This window comes from Pocillopora damicornis, chromosome 11, assembly GCF_964200805.1.
Source record: "Pocillopora damicornis chromosome 11, jaPocDami1.2, whole genome shotgun sequence".
Lineage (NCBI taxonomy): Eukaryota > Metazoa > Cnidaria > Anthozoa > Scleractinia > Pocilloporidae > Pocillopora > Pocillopora damicornis.
In genome coordinates, this window is record NC_142680.1 from 21,019,614 (window position 1) to 21,038,370 (window position 18,757).

Genomic DNA, 18,757 nt, shown 5'->3' on the forward strand with positions numbered 1-18,757 from the left:
AAATTTCCTTGTGCAATTGTGTTGTTCTATTGTGAGACGAACTCAAAGTCCGGCAAAATTTACTTGCTAGCGACTATGAAATATACATGGTGTGCCTACTTGTCGCCACCTTTTATTGACATATCGAGGCATAAATCACTACAATTTGTAAAAAAATCTAACGCTACACTCTTACCTAGTTTATTTATGATTTTATAAGACCAATAACTGTTTTGGTCATTATATTACGCTTGGGTATTACTTTTTGCCGGGAGCTCAGGTTTTACGTTGTGTTTTTCCCCTATCCCAGTTATATTAGAAGCTAGTCACGCAATAATTGATACCAACACAAATGAATATTTACCCTGTATGAAGATTATCTTGCATGTAAACGCGGCATGAGATTCATTTCATTTCGGAATGAAACCCATTTGGAATAACGTAAAAGGTACCTTATCGACGGACCTTTAGATTTTTGATGCGGGGAGGGGGGGGGGGGGGGGGTCTTTTACCAATTGCACGATTTGTCTTCTTCCATTGAGCCCGTGCTCGATTTTTTCGGGGGTTATTGCCCAACACCCCAACACCCTAGTGGTCCGTCCCTAAGATGCTCTCAGGTCCTACAACTTTTCCTGCGATCAAAGAATTTGGATATATAAGTATTACTCGCGTTGTTGTTGTTGTTTTTTTTACATTACCGAGTGAATTTCAAGTGATAATTTCAGGAAGTAAGAAGCAACAACAAAAGGATTCTTATCAAAGCGAGGTGCCATTTTCAGTCATACCTGGTCGGACACCTTGAAAACAAAGGATGACACGCAAGCAGTTTACTCCAAATTTGACATCAAAATAATTCTGATGCCTCTTTGAAAAGAGAAAAAGGCTTGAACAGTAGACATCACGAGATCTTTGGCTATGTTACAAAAGAATACTCTATGCCCTAGAAGTGCACATATCGAGTTCCGGATGCACTTGAAAAGTCTGTTTAACAAATGCAGACGTACAGTTATTTTAATCCCTACCAAATTATGTCAAGACGAACAAAACAAAAAAAAGTACAGCCGTCCTGCCTCAAAGCAGGACAGATTTTGTCAGCATAAAAATCTGACAGATCAGTACCTAAAGTTTTTATAGGTAAATAACCACTTTACGTGAATTTTACGAGGTGAGACTGACAGCTCGTAGTTGGCAAATCATATCTTTTGTTTTTAGGTGCTGACAGGGTTGGTGGGGGAGGTGGGGGAGGAGGCGATCAGAAATGGGTGAGGATGCTTGTCGTACCTTTCAGGGGTCAAAATCAGTGATCTGGTACCTTTTATGGTGTCTCCAACTTTAGTGGACTGCCAGAGACCTAGCTGGTACCTTTTAAGGTGTTTTTCGCTCAATATAATACCTAAAATAAGCATTTAATAAGCACTAGGACGATTTTAATGATCTAACTTGAGCCTCTAGAGCACATCGATAAAGAAGTTCTTATTTTTGGGATTTTTCAATTTTTTTTAGTTTTAATTGGTACTTTATAGGGGTAGATATCTGTTGTTGCCACTCCCACACGGATAAGACTCAGGTACCTTTTATAGTTTAATAGGGGTTGTTTTCGAAACTCCGGCGCGCATCCTCGCCCTCTTATATAAAGGGGTTCCCCGGGGGGTGCTGATACCTGCAGCACACTTGAAATTCAGCGAAAAAAAATTTTGATGTGATTTTCGGTGCAGAGAAAAAAGTTTTGTCAGCGTCTTGTAGCTACTGCGGAAGGGCCCTTTACCACTGTGTGCTTAATTACTCGTCCCGCCAGATTGCGGGAAGCCTACAAAGTGCTCAGACATTAGTATAGAAAACTCCGCCTCCGTCTGGATTTTTGAAAATTTCAAGATTTACAAAAGACAGTCCTAATTGACTGAGATAAATTGGGCAAAAAATCATCATCTGTATGTTGTAAGTTCGTATAATTTGTAACAGAAGCAATTGAAATTATTTAAACCAGAGGCTGTAGTAGGTAGTTGGGTAAAGTCTGTATTTAAGCAGTGGCCCATCCAGGCCTTGAGCTTATAATCCTGGATTCCTCACATGAAGCGACTAGGTATTACTACTCCTCCCTGGACATGATGACAGTCCACCCCATGGTTACCCCCCCCCCCCCTTCCCTCTTCCCTCCTGTCATTTCATCAGGTTCCTCTGACTAATTTCTGGTACCCATTTATACTCCTGGGTGGAGAGGGGTACTGTGAGAGTAAATTATTTTGCACAAAAACAAGACACATGACCTGGCCAGGTTACAAATGCAGATCTCTTGACCCTGACTCCACCTCACTAATCATAAGGCCACCATGTCTCCACAAGAGGGGAGAGTTTATGGCGAATCCTTTCTCATAGGAAACAACTTTTGCAAAACCAAAGTATAATTCTCTTAGTTGATTTTTAAATAGGGATTACTGGTCAAAACTTACAAAATGTGTAAGTTTTTTATTCAATTTCCTCCAGTTGAACCGGCATCCATATGTGTGCAGCTGGCTGTTAGTTCAACTGGACACTTATGACAGGAAAAACAATGAAATATATACTCTAATGCATGCTGATGTATGTTGATATGGATTTCAATTTGGTACAGGTGCCGATGTTTGTGGTTTACCAGTATATGTATATTAAACTAATTGTTTTGGCAATCATTTCATGTTTACTCTGTTTTGTGCACAGAATTGATTTGTCTTTGATGCTAACTTTAACTATCCTGATAATCCACACTAGTTGTTTTTCAAATATCATAAAATCCTTGCTGGCTGTCTTCACGTACAAAAAATTTCAAGAAATGTAGAGGCACAAGGAAATCAATCAATCTGGAATTCAAAATAGCCTTAGATACATGTACAGTGTAGATCACATTTTCGAATGCCAGTACTAACTTCTTACTAACCATTCGAGCACGAGTCTTTACTAGGTAATATTGGCCCAAGGTTACGGCAGTATAGAAATGTCACAGTAGCAATATTTCTCAGTACAGCTCACGACAGCAAGGTGATACTCATGCATTAATGTCACTTGCACTAAACTAGTTTATTGGGAATTTTCTGGCTTCCAAGTAAAAACATAGGCATGCGTAGCATGCAAGAGTTATTTTTTTTTTGACCGGGTGGGATGAGATGGGACACTTTGTGTACCTAATGTTTTTATTTCTGTAACAGAAAAAGAGCATAACTTTATAAAAGATCGAAAATATTGCATTACTTCACCTTAAGAGAAAGAGAGAAAAAAGGTAATTTAGCTTAACTCACACAGGTATCTTTTGGTCTATTTTCTCTATTGTCTAAATACTTCTAAGCACAAATAAAATGGATCGGTGCCACGCTTACTGTTTTCTCCTTCGCAGCAGTTGTTTGGTCTCGTCACACAACGCCATCTATTCCCCGACGGAGAGAGAGCGCGTAGCGTGATGAGACCAAATAATAGTTGCGAAAGAGACCACGCTTACTGCCGTTCCTCTACCAGAGAGAAAATCAAAATTATTCGTCCACAGTTAGATGCCTGAAAAATATAATTCCATGTAATTCTATTACGAATATTAAACTGAAACTCTGTTGTATCTCCAATAGACTCTAAGGTGTGCTGATAAATATTCAGTTACGCTGTGTTCTTAATATAACCTACATTTTTTCAAAAGTAGTCAAATGATGTGTTAAAGAATTCGTATTTTGATTTGTCGCCTTAAAATTTTCTCTGACTTAAAATACCTGCCAAGCTTTGTATCATTTAATAAGCAAGGAGCGTTTTACATCTTACCCTCGAAACGTGTGTTTGTGACAACTGCTTCCTCTTTCAATTTCTATAATGCGAACAGGATGTAACACGTAGACGGTAGTTTATAATCAAAATAAAAAGGAAAAAGGCTTCAGATTATCTCGTAACACTCAGTTTTCTCGGTTCTCACTAAATATTCTTCCAAAAAAATAGAGTAAGCAGGGACACAGCACTTTAGATCGATAACATTTTCATAACTTGCTCTTGTCTGCGATCATATGGTCTAGTGTGTTGTTGGTAATTTAGTGTTAACAACTGGGTTGAAAACGTAAATTAGCCACCGTAAAGGGTAAAAAAGCTGACGTTTCGAGCGTTAGCCCTTCGCCATCGCTCTGACGAAGGGCTAACGCTTGAAACGTCAGCTTTTTTACCCTTTACGGTGGCTAATTTACGTTTTCAACCCAGTTGTTAACACTAAATTACCTGCTTTACTCTCCCACCGACGCAGCACCACAGTTTCTTTAGAAACTTACCCCTTTATTCTAGTGTGTTGTTGCCGGCTTACTTTGCTGAAAGACCTATATGAAACCAAGACCCCACGCCTCATACCGGATTGTCTATATTTTACAATGTAATAAGTTTTTCTTTGTTAATACAAACTGGCAATGTTATTGATGGAACACAGCGAGTGGGTGAGACAAAAATCCACTTGGTCTAATTAATTATTTCAGAACTTACCTTAAAACGACGTTTCGTCAGCGATGGAGCGTTGAATTCGTCCCTAAGAACCTGTTAAATTTGTAAAATTTTGCAAGACCGAAGATATTTTGATGAATTCTTCAGAAGGTGACTTATAACACGAACGGCGTCGGGAGGGTACTCTTTTCCTAGTGGTCTCACGACGTAGGAATATTTGATTTTATTCCTCTGAAATTTAGCTCGCGATAACCTAGAAGCAACGCTTCGAGCTGGGGATGGCGAGCGTTAAAAATTTCTCACTGTCACCAAAATGATGCAAATGACTCACTTTTTGTTTCACGACCATAATGATATTTTTACCATTGCGTGACATTCTCAGGAAAACCAAAAGTTGATGACACATTGTGAACTTTCCCGAGGAAATGAGTCATAAATAGTGAATAATACACGGGCGCGCGTAGATGCGAATTTGGTTGATGGAATACAATTCAAGCACGTGAAAAATTGCCTAATGTTAACGTAGTGCAATGATTGGGTATGTTCTAATGGACTTTGGACGTTTTTTATGGTACGTGATGGAACGTGAGTTGTTAGGCGTGTTCGTTGCGCGTAAAGGAGCCGTAAAAACACGTTTGACTTAAAAATAATACAAAAAGTGAAATGCGAAACTTTCATGTCCCGATAAATCTCGACCTTAATCAACGAGGCTCTCGCGAAGATCACAAACCACCACACTTATCGAATGAGCCCAAGATTTCTGGTTAATGTTATTCTTTGTGCACAGCCCCCTGATCAATGACATCATCTATAAGAAAATAGGTATGCGTTGCATGGGCGGGTTGAGATGGGACACTTTGTGTACCTAATGTTTTCACTTTTGTAACAGAAAAAGAGCATGACCTTCAAACGGAGGAAAATATCGCGTTACTTCACCTTGTCTGAACTCACACCACAGGCAGCCCAAACTACAGCTGCGAGATGATCATCTTGCGAAATAAGATTCATGGTGATTTTTTCGGATTTTTTCGGATTTTCTTTACCTGGCGGTGGCATACCTGAATTTTTTTATGAGTTGTGCCGTATTTTGACTTTCCCCATAGGCTCGTCAAATTCAAACAAGGAGTGAAAGTACTAGGCAATACTACAAACCAATGAATAGTCTAGTAGGTTATTTATGATCCAACTGCTTTTTATTCCGCCATGTCTTTCTGCTCATTTCTCATAAGGCAGGAAAAGCAAAGTGGATAGAGAAGCGCAGTGTGCGTAGCCGACCGGTTAAACAGGTTTTTTTACAGTACAAAATAACCAACTGTACACATGTGGTTTATACATATATTCGCGTTATTTGAACTCTACCTTGTGCAGTTAGATTATAAAACCAAATTATTTCGTTGTACCCCTCATCGACGCGGCAACACAATTTCCTTAGAAACTAAACCCAGTTATTCATACGTTGTTGATTACAATGCCTGCAGCTGGTGCGAGGCCAAAGGCAACCAAAATATACTTAATATACTCGGAGAAGAAATCTCCCAAAAACTCAGCATACTTCGTATACACATACCCTAACATTACTAAAATACTTCTCGAGCGCTTCACATGACTCTCACTTTCATACGATCTGATTAGTTATACTTTATTTTTATTGTTTTTACAATTTTTTTATTATTTTACGTTTTTCCAGTCTATCGAGTTCATGTTCCATTCAAAGCCGTTTTCTTCTTGAACAGGTCCACAGGTTCCAACGGTCGATCAGCTGAAAAAGGAATCTTTTTCGACTTGTGAATAAATGGTATCACAGATGTCTCTCTATTTGTCTCTTACTGCTATTTCATACAAGAGGCTCGTCACAGGTTCCGGAAAAAAGAAATCAACTCTTTGGCACAACAGACAATTTGCTTACGCACTTTGAATGAGCAAATGCTGATGAGGAAGTCTTTATGTGTTTATGGAAGGAAGTTTCAGTTATCGTCGCTCGGCGTGTGCTGTTTAAACGAAATATTATGCGCCCCATCTTTTGGAGGTGGATTACATCAAAGATTTACTTTTTTCTCAGCAGTGCATATGTGAAATGAAATTGACTGCAAACGGTTCTTACAGAGTCCTCTTGTTGTCATGAGCTTTTGAACTCAGTGAACGGCAGTGGTGTCGAGAAACTAAATCATTTTTGCCCCTGATTTTATGTTAGAAGTCCACAGTCAGCATTCAAGTTGTCTCCAACTGATTGACGTTTCGCCTTCCCATTCAAATTTGGTTTCCAGAAGCTGATCATAATTTAAACAACACTTACTCATTTATGCGGCTATCAACGTCACTTCTCCTTAGTAAGGCTAGTTTTTGCCTTAAACTGTGGGATGAAAAAAAAAGCACAATATTTTATTTTAATTTTACCTCTTAGCGCAAAGTCATTCAAAGATTGAACCTAACAAGTTGAATATACATGTGGTGTAGTTGTGAAGCTGAACACTGTTAGGGGACAAACATCCTGCCTTTCCTATTTAACAAAGATAATATGAAGGGAAATTCGCTGTAAAAAAAAAAAAACTATTTCATCTTTGGAGGGAACTTCTAGAGTTTATCGATGGAATAACGTGACAGAATTACCCGTTACAAAGAAGTTTACAAAGAGTTATATTTAATGTGACTCTTGTGAAGAAATTGACAGCTCTTGCTCGTCTGAGTAACGAAGGATTGTCCATCGCGCCATAAAATATTAACATTCGTGGATGTTTTGTTCTTATCGCGTTTTGATAAGTCATAGCTGAGGCAAAAGTGAGGCTTTAAGAAAAATGGTTCACCATTTTTTTTTTTGACAAAAAACGCTACTGAAAAAGTTTTCATATGATTATGGTGAAAACAGCAAAGTTTATGTGATCAACGCAGTTTAAGTGATTTCCAGGCTGGGCAGTTGCTCTCGAGACGCAACATTTCATGTTGCAATCACACGTAACATGAAGGAAAAAAACGTAAAGACTGTAGAATGATGCTGGAAACAAATCTGACCGAGGATCGAACACAGACGAAAGCATTTGTAGATTTTCGGTGCTCTCCCTCTGTGGTTGATGGATTACAACCACAATCAATCTACAAGGAGCAGGATTTTAAGAAAGAACTTTTTTTCGCAGCAGCTGTGTCGCCTTGACAGGATCGCGTCATGCTTCGTCACTCATTCAAAACAAACGCCAAGAAACTGAAGATGATTTTATCAATTTCGACGGTAAAGAGATACATGACGCGTTCACAGGAAACAAAGAACTGCTAGACAAATAGGTGATAGTTTTCTTTACGGAGAGAAACAAGAACGATTGGATCCCAACCGGTTTGGATGAAAGGAGAATTTTCTACCTGCCAGGATAAGAAATTCAGAGAGGAAATCCTTCCTTATACCATCTCGAAGATTGCATCAAGGGAATCTTGACTGGCAAAACTCGCGTGTAATTTTGAGACTGAAATCTGAGACATTCTAAGATCTAAACTAATTCAAGGAGTTCCGGTTAGCTAGGACTGAAGTAGACTTTTATAATCAAACCATATCAGTAAGCAAAGGTGTTAGTAATGAACGGCGGCCCCGAGAATTAAAAATTATTCGAATCCCGGCTGAACATGTCTGTATGTGTCAAGGTAAGGGTTTTGCGCTTAAATTTACTAACTTCTTTTACCTCTTTAACCGAATAATTGGAGCGTGTGGCTACAAAGTAGAGCCTGCGTTTGGTGAAATACCACGGTACTTGAGAAATAGTTGTATTGTTTACGTTATTGTTCTGGAAAAGAAACTTGACGAGGGAGCAAAGTTCTCATACATCGATCAAAGCGGGGTGGGGGTGGGGGTATTTTTTCCTCATTTATTAGTTTGCTTAACATACTCCATTTTGCATATTGCTTCAGCTAGTTTAGAAATTGGAAAGCTAATTCAATGATCTCTTCATCGCAGTCAGCCATATCGTATATAACAAAATATCTGATGCCACAGTGCCTTTGCTAACGGTTGTTACCAATACTTACTTATGAGTCCCGCCTTGACCACGACTACCGTTTGGTCGTGCGAAGTCTGGGTACGAGATATGTGCGATCATCATACGTGCGTATCACATCATCATACGTGCGCATCACGTCATCTTCGTTCTAGTATCGGCCTGAAAGAAATGAGACCCTAGAGGCGAGGTTTATGACAATATCACCATTTCATTTGGAAAGACCTTTATAATAGACCTCATGTATCAATACCGTGTTTTGAAATCCTGCTACAAAGAGGAAGCCATGTGAATGGCAGTTCTATATTTATATGTATTCTCTGAATATTTCAGAACGGAGGCTAAAAGTGCGCCTATACCTCATAAAGTTACATATATAAAGAACACTAATATCTTTGGATTTTTTATAGCACAATGTGCAAACTAATATAAAAACAATGACTCCTTCCTCGACCCAAGAAAAACATGATCTGAACATTCGTTAAGGAATATAAAGAATCGCTGAAAACTGACTGTTTCCCCCCTCCCCACCCACCTTTCTCTGTATGCCTCGAACACTTTTTGCAATACTGAGGTCTCTTAAACAATACTTAAGTAGTTACCTACAATGTCTTGAATTATTTCAGCAGAGTTTTGTCTTCTTTATTCTTACACACCTCCCACTCAAGTTAATCACACAACTAAGCCATGGGTATAATCATAACATTGTTCAAAGCCTTTCGATTGGGAAAAAATTCCCATCACAAACAAATACGACTAATTATCAGTATCAAGCATAATGAAAATTTTATCCAAACGCAATTAGCTAAGAAGCAAGCTATTACATATGTGGCTCTTCTTATCTTTGTATAAAGAAACCTTTACATTACTTCTATGGTTCTTGAACTCAGTACAAGAAACTATCTCCGAGCAATATTTTCTTCAAGCGATATTCAAGGTGGGCCAAGGTGGGACTTCCATCGGGAGGAACTATTCCATCTTCCACGTGAAAAATTCTATTTTCATCTAAATCTGACGGGATCCACTCATTCTTGCTTTTTTCTTTGAAGTGAATGATGATGAGTCTGTTCTTGACAAGTTCTTTGTTTTCTGTGAACTCCTCTTACATAACTTTGCCGTCAAAAATGATAAAATCGTCGTCATTTTGTTGTTGCTTGTTCCGGATGAGGAATGAGGCTTGGGGTGACCCGATCAACCCAACACATTCGCTGGAGCGAAGTTCTTCCTTGAAATCTTGGTCCATCACCAGGATGCTCTTGATATTTCTCACATCTGTAATCTTTCGCAGCCTGCCTTGAACATGGTCCATGAGTCGTCTAGCTTTGGTGCTGTCATTTTCAGTGTACAAAAACAACACGTATTTCATTTCGAACTTGTGCCTGGAGATTAAAAGGAATTGAATAAAGTCGCTTTGGATGTCCTGGTTTAACTCCTCCTAGCAGGAAACTAAAAAGATAACTCGACAGTACTGCAAATTATCACTCTTAGCTGCAAGATATATCAGAAGCAAATGTGTAAATTGCATGCGAAATGAGTGTAGAAAGGTGTGTTTTATGGAAGGGGCTTTTGTTCAAAATTTGCTTCAAAATTATGCACCAATTCTATACGTGTTTAATTTGAAAATTCATGGTCGTGAACCGTACATAATTAGAGCGGTTTCCATACACCTCGATACTATGGAAAGTGCTCGGCGTGCCTAACTGGGCTCAATCTTTTTTTTTTTTACTTTTAATTTGCATTTGTGACCATGCATAGCGATTACAGTCTTCTGCACGTTTCTCAACCTTTTTGGTTGCGCACGTTTTGAGACATATTCTTAGCGTTGTTTACCTTGTTATATTTGCAATCTTTCATTGAGTGTTGCATATGCATCTCCTCTCGTTGTTTCGCGGAATATTATAACCTAATTATTTTCATTGGATTCAACAAGAACCTTTTGACTGTGACGAAACAAACCACTATGAATTCGAGAGAAAATAATGGGAAATTTAGCTTCAAACTATGTTATGGTCCAAAATATTTAGTTTTCACCGAATCAATTGCTGGAACAAAATTCATAATTTTTACATATATATTTAGCTTTGTACTCGTGATCCGCAAAACGTGACGCTGCCTCTGTTAATATAGAAAAAACTGACCATTTTATTTCAGTCGCCACCGAGTTTTTCGGCTGAGTAAGACACTTTTATATCAAAGTGTTTCGTGAAAAAAGTCAAATTTTCTCAAAGGTTTACCTATGGCTGTATTCTTTAAATCTATGCCAAGTTTCTCAAGAGAGCAGTTAGAAAGTCGAGAAGCTCCTGGGAAAGAGCCGGGCCAAGGCCTTTCATCGACGCTCGGTCATAATACTTTTTTTCGCAGTACTTGCAAATGATTCAGGACTTACATATGACAATTCTGGATGCGTGTATTTCATTTATTGCAAATAACTTAAATGTGGCTGGTGTTAAGCGATTCAGGGATGAGTAGAGAGAAGCAGGAGCTGGAACGCGGTGAAAGAGAAAACAAACAAAGGGACCAGGATGGATTTGATCGTTGTCGTGATAACCAGCAAGAACATTTGTCAGAAGATGAATTGGACGAGGAGTTCTGGATTAAGGCAAAAACAATTATTTATAAACTTTAACTTTGTAATTATATGGCTTATTCTTTTTAGCCATACTTAAAATCCTCTATTTACCAAGCTTTATTTGTTTATCAAGGTTCATCAAATGCAGAGTAAAGGGTTGTCATGGAACAGAGCAATGGATGAAGTTCATGTTGAAAGACTGATCCAGAAGTACGATAGCGGGGAATTTGAAAGTGAGGACCCAGCAGTTGTGATGTTAAAGCAATGGCCAGCATCTAAACAGTACAAAGATAGTCCTGAAAAGCTTCCAGGCCTCGAGAAACAGGTATAGACTTTATTTTTGCATGCAGGAATTACTAACTTATCTTTCATACTTGGAACGGGTTCTCGAGAACTTGTCTATTTCTTCCTAATGCTTTTGGTGAAAATATTTTCTTCGACGAAGGTAATTACTTATCGAGTAGCCAATTAATTATGAGAGAAATCAATCCAGAGTCCAACTGTTTTATCTGCATATCTTCTTTGTTTTTGAAGGTAAATCGGTTTTTGGAAATCCTGTTTGAAAGTGAATTTAACTCAAGGAACAGATACAAGGCATTTCGAGATGAAGATGACAAAATGAAAAAGACACTGTTACACTATGCCGCAGAACTTGGCTTTTTGCATGTTGCTAAAACGTTGGTGAAAAATTATTCTCTGCTGCTAACCATGACAACAGATGAACTACTCAAACCTGTGAAAAAAAGAGCCATGTTACCGGTGGAATTGGCGATGGCAGCAGAGAAGGATGATGTGGCTTCCTTTTTGTTTAGAGTTGTGTGGCACGAAAGGTAAACACCTTCCTCGCTGTTAAAGAGCGTGTTTATGTAACATGTTGACTATAACGTTTTAAAGTCCCATTATCCAAATAAAATTCTGAAATGTTGGTTCTAACATTTGAAGTAATGAGTGTACATATAATTTTTTTTAATGATACGCATGAAAAAATTACGCTGAGTGCAAAGTTGCAAAATAGCATATAAAATAGTGCGCACATTGTTGAAATTTGGTTTCCTGCGACACTTCTTTATGCAAATTATTAATAGGGAACAACATAATTTCTTGTACAATTTGGTGTAAATAAGCATTTGCAAATTTTTCATAGATTACAAATTGCACTCCCCCTATGGGATAATGCAATTTTGTTGTCTTTGAAAAATTTACTTGTTCTTATTAACCTTAAATTGCACTTGAAATCGTGTTATTACCAAGACCTTGTGAATGGACTTAGCAAGCCTGTTGTGTGCTACTTGATAGATTAGAATAATCGGGAACATACTTGTTTTACTTAATTTGAAATGAGGATTTATTTCCTCTGTCATTTTTAGAGTCCAAAGCTTATTTTCTTGGAGACCTGGTAAAATGGCAAATCCTTAATCTTCCTTTTTCAGTTTCAAGGCAATTATCCAAAATCCTAAAATGAAGGTGATTTTGCTTTTGTTATAGATAGACTCCTACATGTAGTTTACATTAAATAAGTACTGCATTAACCCTTTAACTCCTATGAGTGATCAAGACTGAATTTCTCCTTACAATATCAATACAATATGAAGCAGACCAGTGATGAGAATAAAGAAAAATATCAATTAGGGGATTATAAGTTGATCCAATACCAAATTCTCCAAACTAACGTCGCCAGAACTATACAGCAGACAGAAAGGAGAATTACTAATGAGATCTTGGGAGTTAAAGGGTTAAGAAAAGTCTTTTTGGGATCTTCAACCATAAAATGAGTGAGTTCAATAATATTCATTCTAGAGTCCTGAACTTATTATTCAAAAGCCAGCCATACATATCATGTAAATAACATTTGAATAATTTTTCTATCAAGTCCTCACTTGGACTGTGATGATCTTGGAATGGAAATTTGAATGCCTTTTTGGTAACCTTTTCAAAGTGATTTGTATGTAATTTGGTCCTAAATTATTCTTAATCTGTCTGTGGCCAGCAGCACATGTCAAGTACCCCATTAATTATTGGAGTAACTGATCAGGATTCCAACTTTTTTATCAGCAAATTTGCCTTGTTCTTAAAAAGAGCAGAATTATTATTATCATTACAATTGTTTGTATTGTTGATTATTGTCATGATCATTGTTAGTATCATTACTGTAAATTACTATTATAATCAACATATATATGTTACTAAGGTCAAATAGGATTATACATTATCCAGTACTCTCTTACATACATGTATACACAATAGAAGTGTTTTGATGGAACAAATTATATGATTCCTGTTGTCTACAGAAAACAGCAGTGGCTGTGTTAGACCAGATGCTGAACCCTCACTGGCCTTATCTTCCACAGCGACAAGAAAACTATGAAACGGAAAAAGAGAGGGAGGCAATCGAGGGAGTCTGGAATACAATTTCAGATGATCCATTAAACTATCATTTTTATTATCATATTTTGGATGGAGATGAGGGAGGACGACCCCCAACGATTGTGACTTCAGATGGACACCAGCAGATGGAAAACAAATATTTTAACTGGAGAGACAAGTCTTGTTTACAAGCCATTGCAAAGAGCAACAACAAGGTAAATTTAAATTAAAAAAAAAAATCCCAAAAGATGCAACAAAACTGTAGCTGAAGTAAAGTGTGTAATGTCACTTAAGATTTTTAGAAATGATAGAAACATTCAGATTTATATGTTGATGATACATATTACTGTAGGAATTTGATTCTTAGATCAGTCCTAACTAAATAACACTGCACCATACTCTGTAGAAGTGCTTTCATTAGCTGATTATGTGTGATGGCAAAAATGAACTCAATAAATCTTGACATGTTTTTATTCTTAGGAAGCTTTGCAGCATCCTGTGGTCAGAATGTTGATTAAAACAAAATGGAAAAGTTATGGACACTTCTTTGTCAGGTAAATCAGATGTTTTTGCAGGTTCCATGCTATAAATTTTAGAGATAGCTGTATCATATTTATTGACATAGGTGTTGAATTATGCAGTGATGAACCAGAAAAAAAACATGTTTAGATTTATTGATTTCATTTTTGCCGCTACATACATAATTGGCTGGTGAAAGCACTGCTATGAAGTAAAGTGCAGTATTATTTTAGTATTCCTTGGAACATTGTAAATACATGGTAGTCCTGTCCAAATTTTAAAGCCTTTGATTTGTCATTTAAGGCTGGTAACAAAAATGTTAGACAGGTTACCAAAAATTTAATACTTTATATCTTCATTTGAATTTCTAAGTCCTTCGTTTCTCCAATTTACTCCTGCAGAGTATTTTTTATGATCTTTTTTTCTTTTCTGTAGCCTTCAAGCAGCGTTGTATTGCATCTTCTTGCTGTGCATGTCATATTCTCTGCTGCATGCTTCAAACAAACTGGACCCCACCCATTACAGCGGTGCACTGGACTCACTGAGTGGATTTTGTGAGGTTATCACTCTACTTATGGTTGTGTTTTACATCTGTGAGGAAATAAATCAGATAAGAATGTAAGTCAGTAATTATGGTGGTCAAGGGTTACTTTAGAAATTTCGTGAAGACTTCACATTTGGCCCGGTATCTCAAGGAAGGAAAAAAAAAACACTTCATAGAATTGTAGGAGACGGGCGAAGTAAAGGAAATTGTTTGATTTCTTGCAGAGAGGGGCGCTCTTATTTCACAGAGTGGATGACCTTGTTTGACTGGTTAGGCCTGCTGTTGATATTGTGTATAGTACCGTTACGATATATGGATCATAAAGAACAGTGGATGGTGACATCTTTGGCCTTTTTGTTCAACTTCCTGAGAATGTTCAAATTTTCACGTGTCTCAAGGTAACCTACAACCCCCAATTGATTATTTTAGTTCGGAAAGAGCACTGATGAATTAAAACTCATCCTTTCGTCAATCTAACCTGACATTACATTAAATATTTCCTAGGACTACAGGATTATACACACAAACCTTGGCCAAGATCATTTTACATGATGTAACAAGATCCATGGCAGTTTTTATTGTGATCTTTTTCTCCTTCTGTGGTGCCTTGTTTTTATCCCTCTGTTACTCCGGGTCCAATGAAAACGAAGAACTTCGGTGCGTCTCTGTTGAGTATTTTTTTATCTCCTTAACAAAGTTGTTTTGGTATCGTTTGTTACAAGTAAATAAAATATTTGATAGTTTCCACTGGAAATTGTTTAATTTGATCTGCTTTTTACTAGTTAGATGTTTTATTTATTCAAACTATTCTCACCCTTTCTAGCAAAAGCAATTTACTGATGGTGGGAATTTGGATATTGAATATAGCGCGTGAGAAGTGCAAAAAAACCCAACATACTAATTTTAATTTTTGGTTTTGCCTGTAGTGGTTTTGGAGACGTCTTGATGAGCGGGTTTCGAGCGCTGTCTGAGCAGTATCCAATGGCGCAAAATTACTCACCTTTCAAGTACGTAACACTAATATTTAAAGTTATTGCTGTTCTTCTCTTTGTGCGTAAAGATTGCTACGATTGGAGTTTTAAAAGTCAGCTTAGGGAAGCTAACGTCACATGTCAGATATTTAATAGGGGATCGGTTCTGTTTAATAAGTCACTCATTTTCCTCCGGTGGATAAGCTAAGCTTTGTGAATATTTCTTTCCCGCAGCTGGCTGTCAGTTCTTCTAATGATGGCGTATATGGGAACAGTGACTGTGATTCTGCTCAACATTCTTGTTGCTCAGATGAGTACGACCTACACACAGGCTAAGAAAGTCGCTCGTCTGGAATATGATGTGGATCGTATTTTACAGCTCACTCGCATGGAGAGATTTCCTTTTCTGGTGAGTATCCACTAGGTATTTAGAATGAAGCCACTAAGTGCTAAGTGCGATTTCGCAAATGTGCTTCCTGCCTTGCGCAAGTGCGAATGAGGGGGTGGAAGGCGGAGGTCATTGATTAGGGAGCTTAAGCAGTGAGGACGGCAACGCTAAGGAAGACTTCGATTAAAAAATGAATTTCTGCCTTTAATTAGAATTTAAAAAAATGGCTGCATGTGTTTACCGTCTCATAGGGCGCCACATCTCAACTTCAGCATAACGTATAAAAGAAGCGTTGAGTTCGAAATGGAAATTAAAATAATTTGCCGTAGCGGTTTCGGTTCGCAGATGACGCAAATTGTGGTGATTTCACGTTGTTGTTTTGCATAGGTCGGCTAAGAAATGTACAAAGTTTTAAGACGCACATGCTGAGCCATTGTTCTGCCGATAAGATCTTTTCTTTTTCCATGTCCTCGTTGCCGTCGCCGTCGTGGTTTGCATAATATCCCTATTTATTACTCTACAACCTTTCTCTCTGCAGAATTTACGCGTGAAGTTTTACAAAGAAGGAGACTGGATCAGTGAAATGAAACTTGCAAAAGGTCGGTACTGAAATAAATGAGACTACTTATTAAGACCCACCATCAGTCACAGGATGTTGTTTGCTGAAAGATGGAATGGATATTGGTAAGAAGGACAAATTTGGCGTGGGTACTGAATGGAGTAGTGTGGAAACGAAAAGTTGGGCTGCTTACGTTACAAGCCTTTTTTTTAATTAGCAAGAGCTATGTAGCTGTTTTAGCGAACAGTTTCAACTAATAATCATTTTCCATTTCAATCCCTCGATGGTGTGATGTGTGGTAATTTTCTTTGCGTTCTCAGATGTGATCTTGCATTTGTTTATAGAGCTTCTGTAATTCAGATAGGATCGCAGTCCTTGGGAGTCGATTGAAGAGAAACTTAATGATATCAGGTAAGAATGATTCCTTCAATTCCTGCCTTTTCTTACCATCAGCTTCTTCATTCAGCAATGACATATTGAGCGCTTTTTCTCAGGTGTTATAAAACCAAAACTAAATTCATTAATAAAGGGGGTAAGTTTCTTAAGAAACTGTGGTGCTGCGTCGGTGGGAGAGTATAACAGGTATCATCAGCGAGTTGAAAAGTATCATCAGCGAGTTGACAGCGTAAATTGGCCACCGTAAGAAGTTATAATGTTGACCTTTCGGGCGTTAGCCCATCCTCAGAGCGAAACTAAATTAGACACAGCGGCAGATCGGAAGGTAAATATATTAATAATAATTGAAAAAATTAATCAAACTTTCCGAAGCGCGGGAAAAAAATTTTGACCAAGTCTAAATCTAATTGATTAAGAGGATGAAGCGAGTTTTCAAAACCAATAAGAGAACGAAGTGAAACAAAATTGACCTGTTGGATTTCTCATGGCTCGTTAGTAAACTTTCTTTCCCACCCTGCGCTTTCACATGTTTGTGTATCAGCGGTTTTCTTTATTGTGAGTTTCTCATTTTAGGGATCTGATGAGGAAGATGGTCAAACAGATGAGGCCTGGACACGAATAAGTGGGTCTGTAGCTTGAAGACAATAGGAGATATATTGCTTCCGTTTTCTTCGGAAGTTTTGACCCATGCATTTTGTACGACTTTTACCGGAAAGATAGAACGATAGTTTATGAACGAGCGGGTATCATTTCGATTTTAAATTTTTTATGGGGTTTAAATTTTAAGATTTGGCAGCACATACCCACCCATGGCAACATACTAAAGTGCCCTCGGAGGAGAAAAACGTGAAGGACTATGGTTCCTGGGTAGTACTGGTTTATTTTTATAGTACTAAGAATTTTGCGTCTGAAATATGAGCCACAGATATCAAGGACTTACTCATACATCCTCTAACACCCTGATGCTTGAAAGTTACATCTCAGTCTCGACCACAAATTTATTCTGTGAAATACGAAGATGTTGGATAAGTTGGATACAGATTAAGGTCAGGTGATTCTCTGCTGTGGCCCAAACAGTTCATTACTTTGTTTTTGAAATCACGAGCAGTGTTTTTCATTGTTTGATTGCATGCTTGAAGTTCAAACTGTAAAGTTATTGAATCCAATTTCCTGCCCTAGATTATTCGTTTGACCTGTTGTCAGATTAGTTCGCAAAAATATATTGTTTACAGGCAAGTAAACGCTTGAATCTTCCACACTGATTAAACTAATTTATCTGAGCGCTTCGTCTAGATTCATTATTAATGCTACTTTGCAATTAGTTACGCCATGAAACATCAAAATCTAAACGTGTCTCCACTGTGTTGCCTTTAATCCAACAAAAGTATCGACGAGATATAGTTCCTCGTTGCACGTAATTCAGAATTTATGTTACTTTTTATGGTACTAAAGCTCAGTACATGAAGTCATCTCCAAGCAATATTTTCCTCATGCGATATTCAAGGTGGGTCAAAGTTGGAGTTCCATCTGGAGGAACTTTGCCGTCTTCTACGTGAAAAATTTGCTTTTCATCAAAACCTTCCGGAATCCAGTCATTCTCCGTTCTTTCCGTGAAGTGAACGATGAGGAGTCTGTTCTTGACAAGTTCTTTGTTCTCTGCGAACTCTTCATGCATAACTTTTCCGTCAAACGCGATGTAATCAGCGTGTTTTTCCTGCTGCTTGTTTTGGATGAGGGACAAAGCTTGAGGTGTTCCGACCAACACAACACATTCACTCTCGCTAAGTTCTTCCTGGAAATCTTGGTCCCTCACCAAAATGTTCTTGATATTTCTCACTTCTGAAATCCTTCCCAACCGACCTTGGAAATAACTCATAAGACGCCTTGCTTTGTTGCTGTCGCTTTCAGTATACAAAAACAATGAGCATTTCATTTTTTACATGTACTTGAGTTTGGAGACAGAAACGAATAAGATAACTCACTTTCCTTCGGATATTCTTAAGGCTTAACTCTTTCGGACAAAAAACTAAAACTGTGCTTGCCGACAAGAACAACTGTCAATGCAA

General features: G+C 37.9%; 1 protein-coding gene and 1 pseudogene across 1 annotated transcript in view; one reads left to right on the forward strand and one right to left on the reverse strand.

Annotated features, from left to right (window-relative positions):
* Positions 1 to 18,757, reverse strand: part of LOC149038167 (uncharacterized) — a 92,634-nt gene that overhangs the window by 12,984 nt on the left and 60,893 nt on the right. The gene's annotated exons all lie outside the window — the stretch shown is intronic.
* LOC149038168 (uncharacterized) lies at positions 10,843 to 17,313 on the forward strand (annotated as a pseudogene).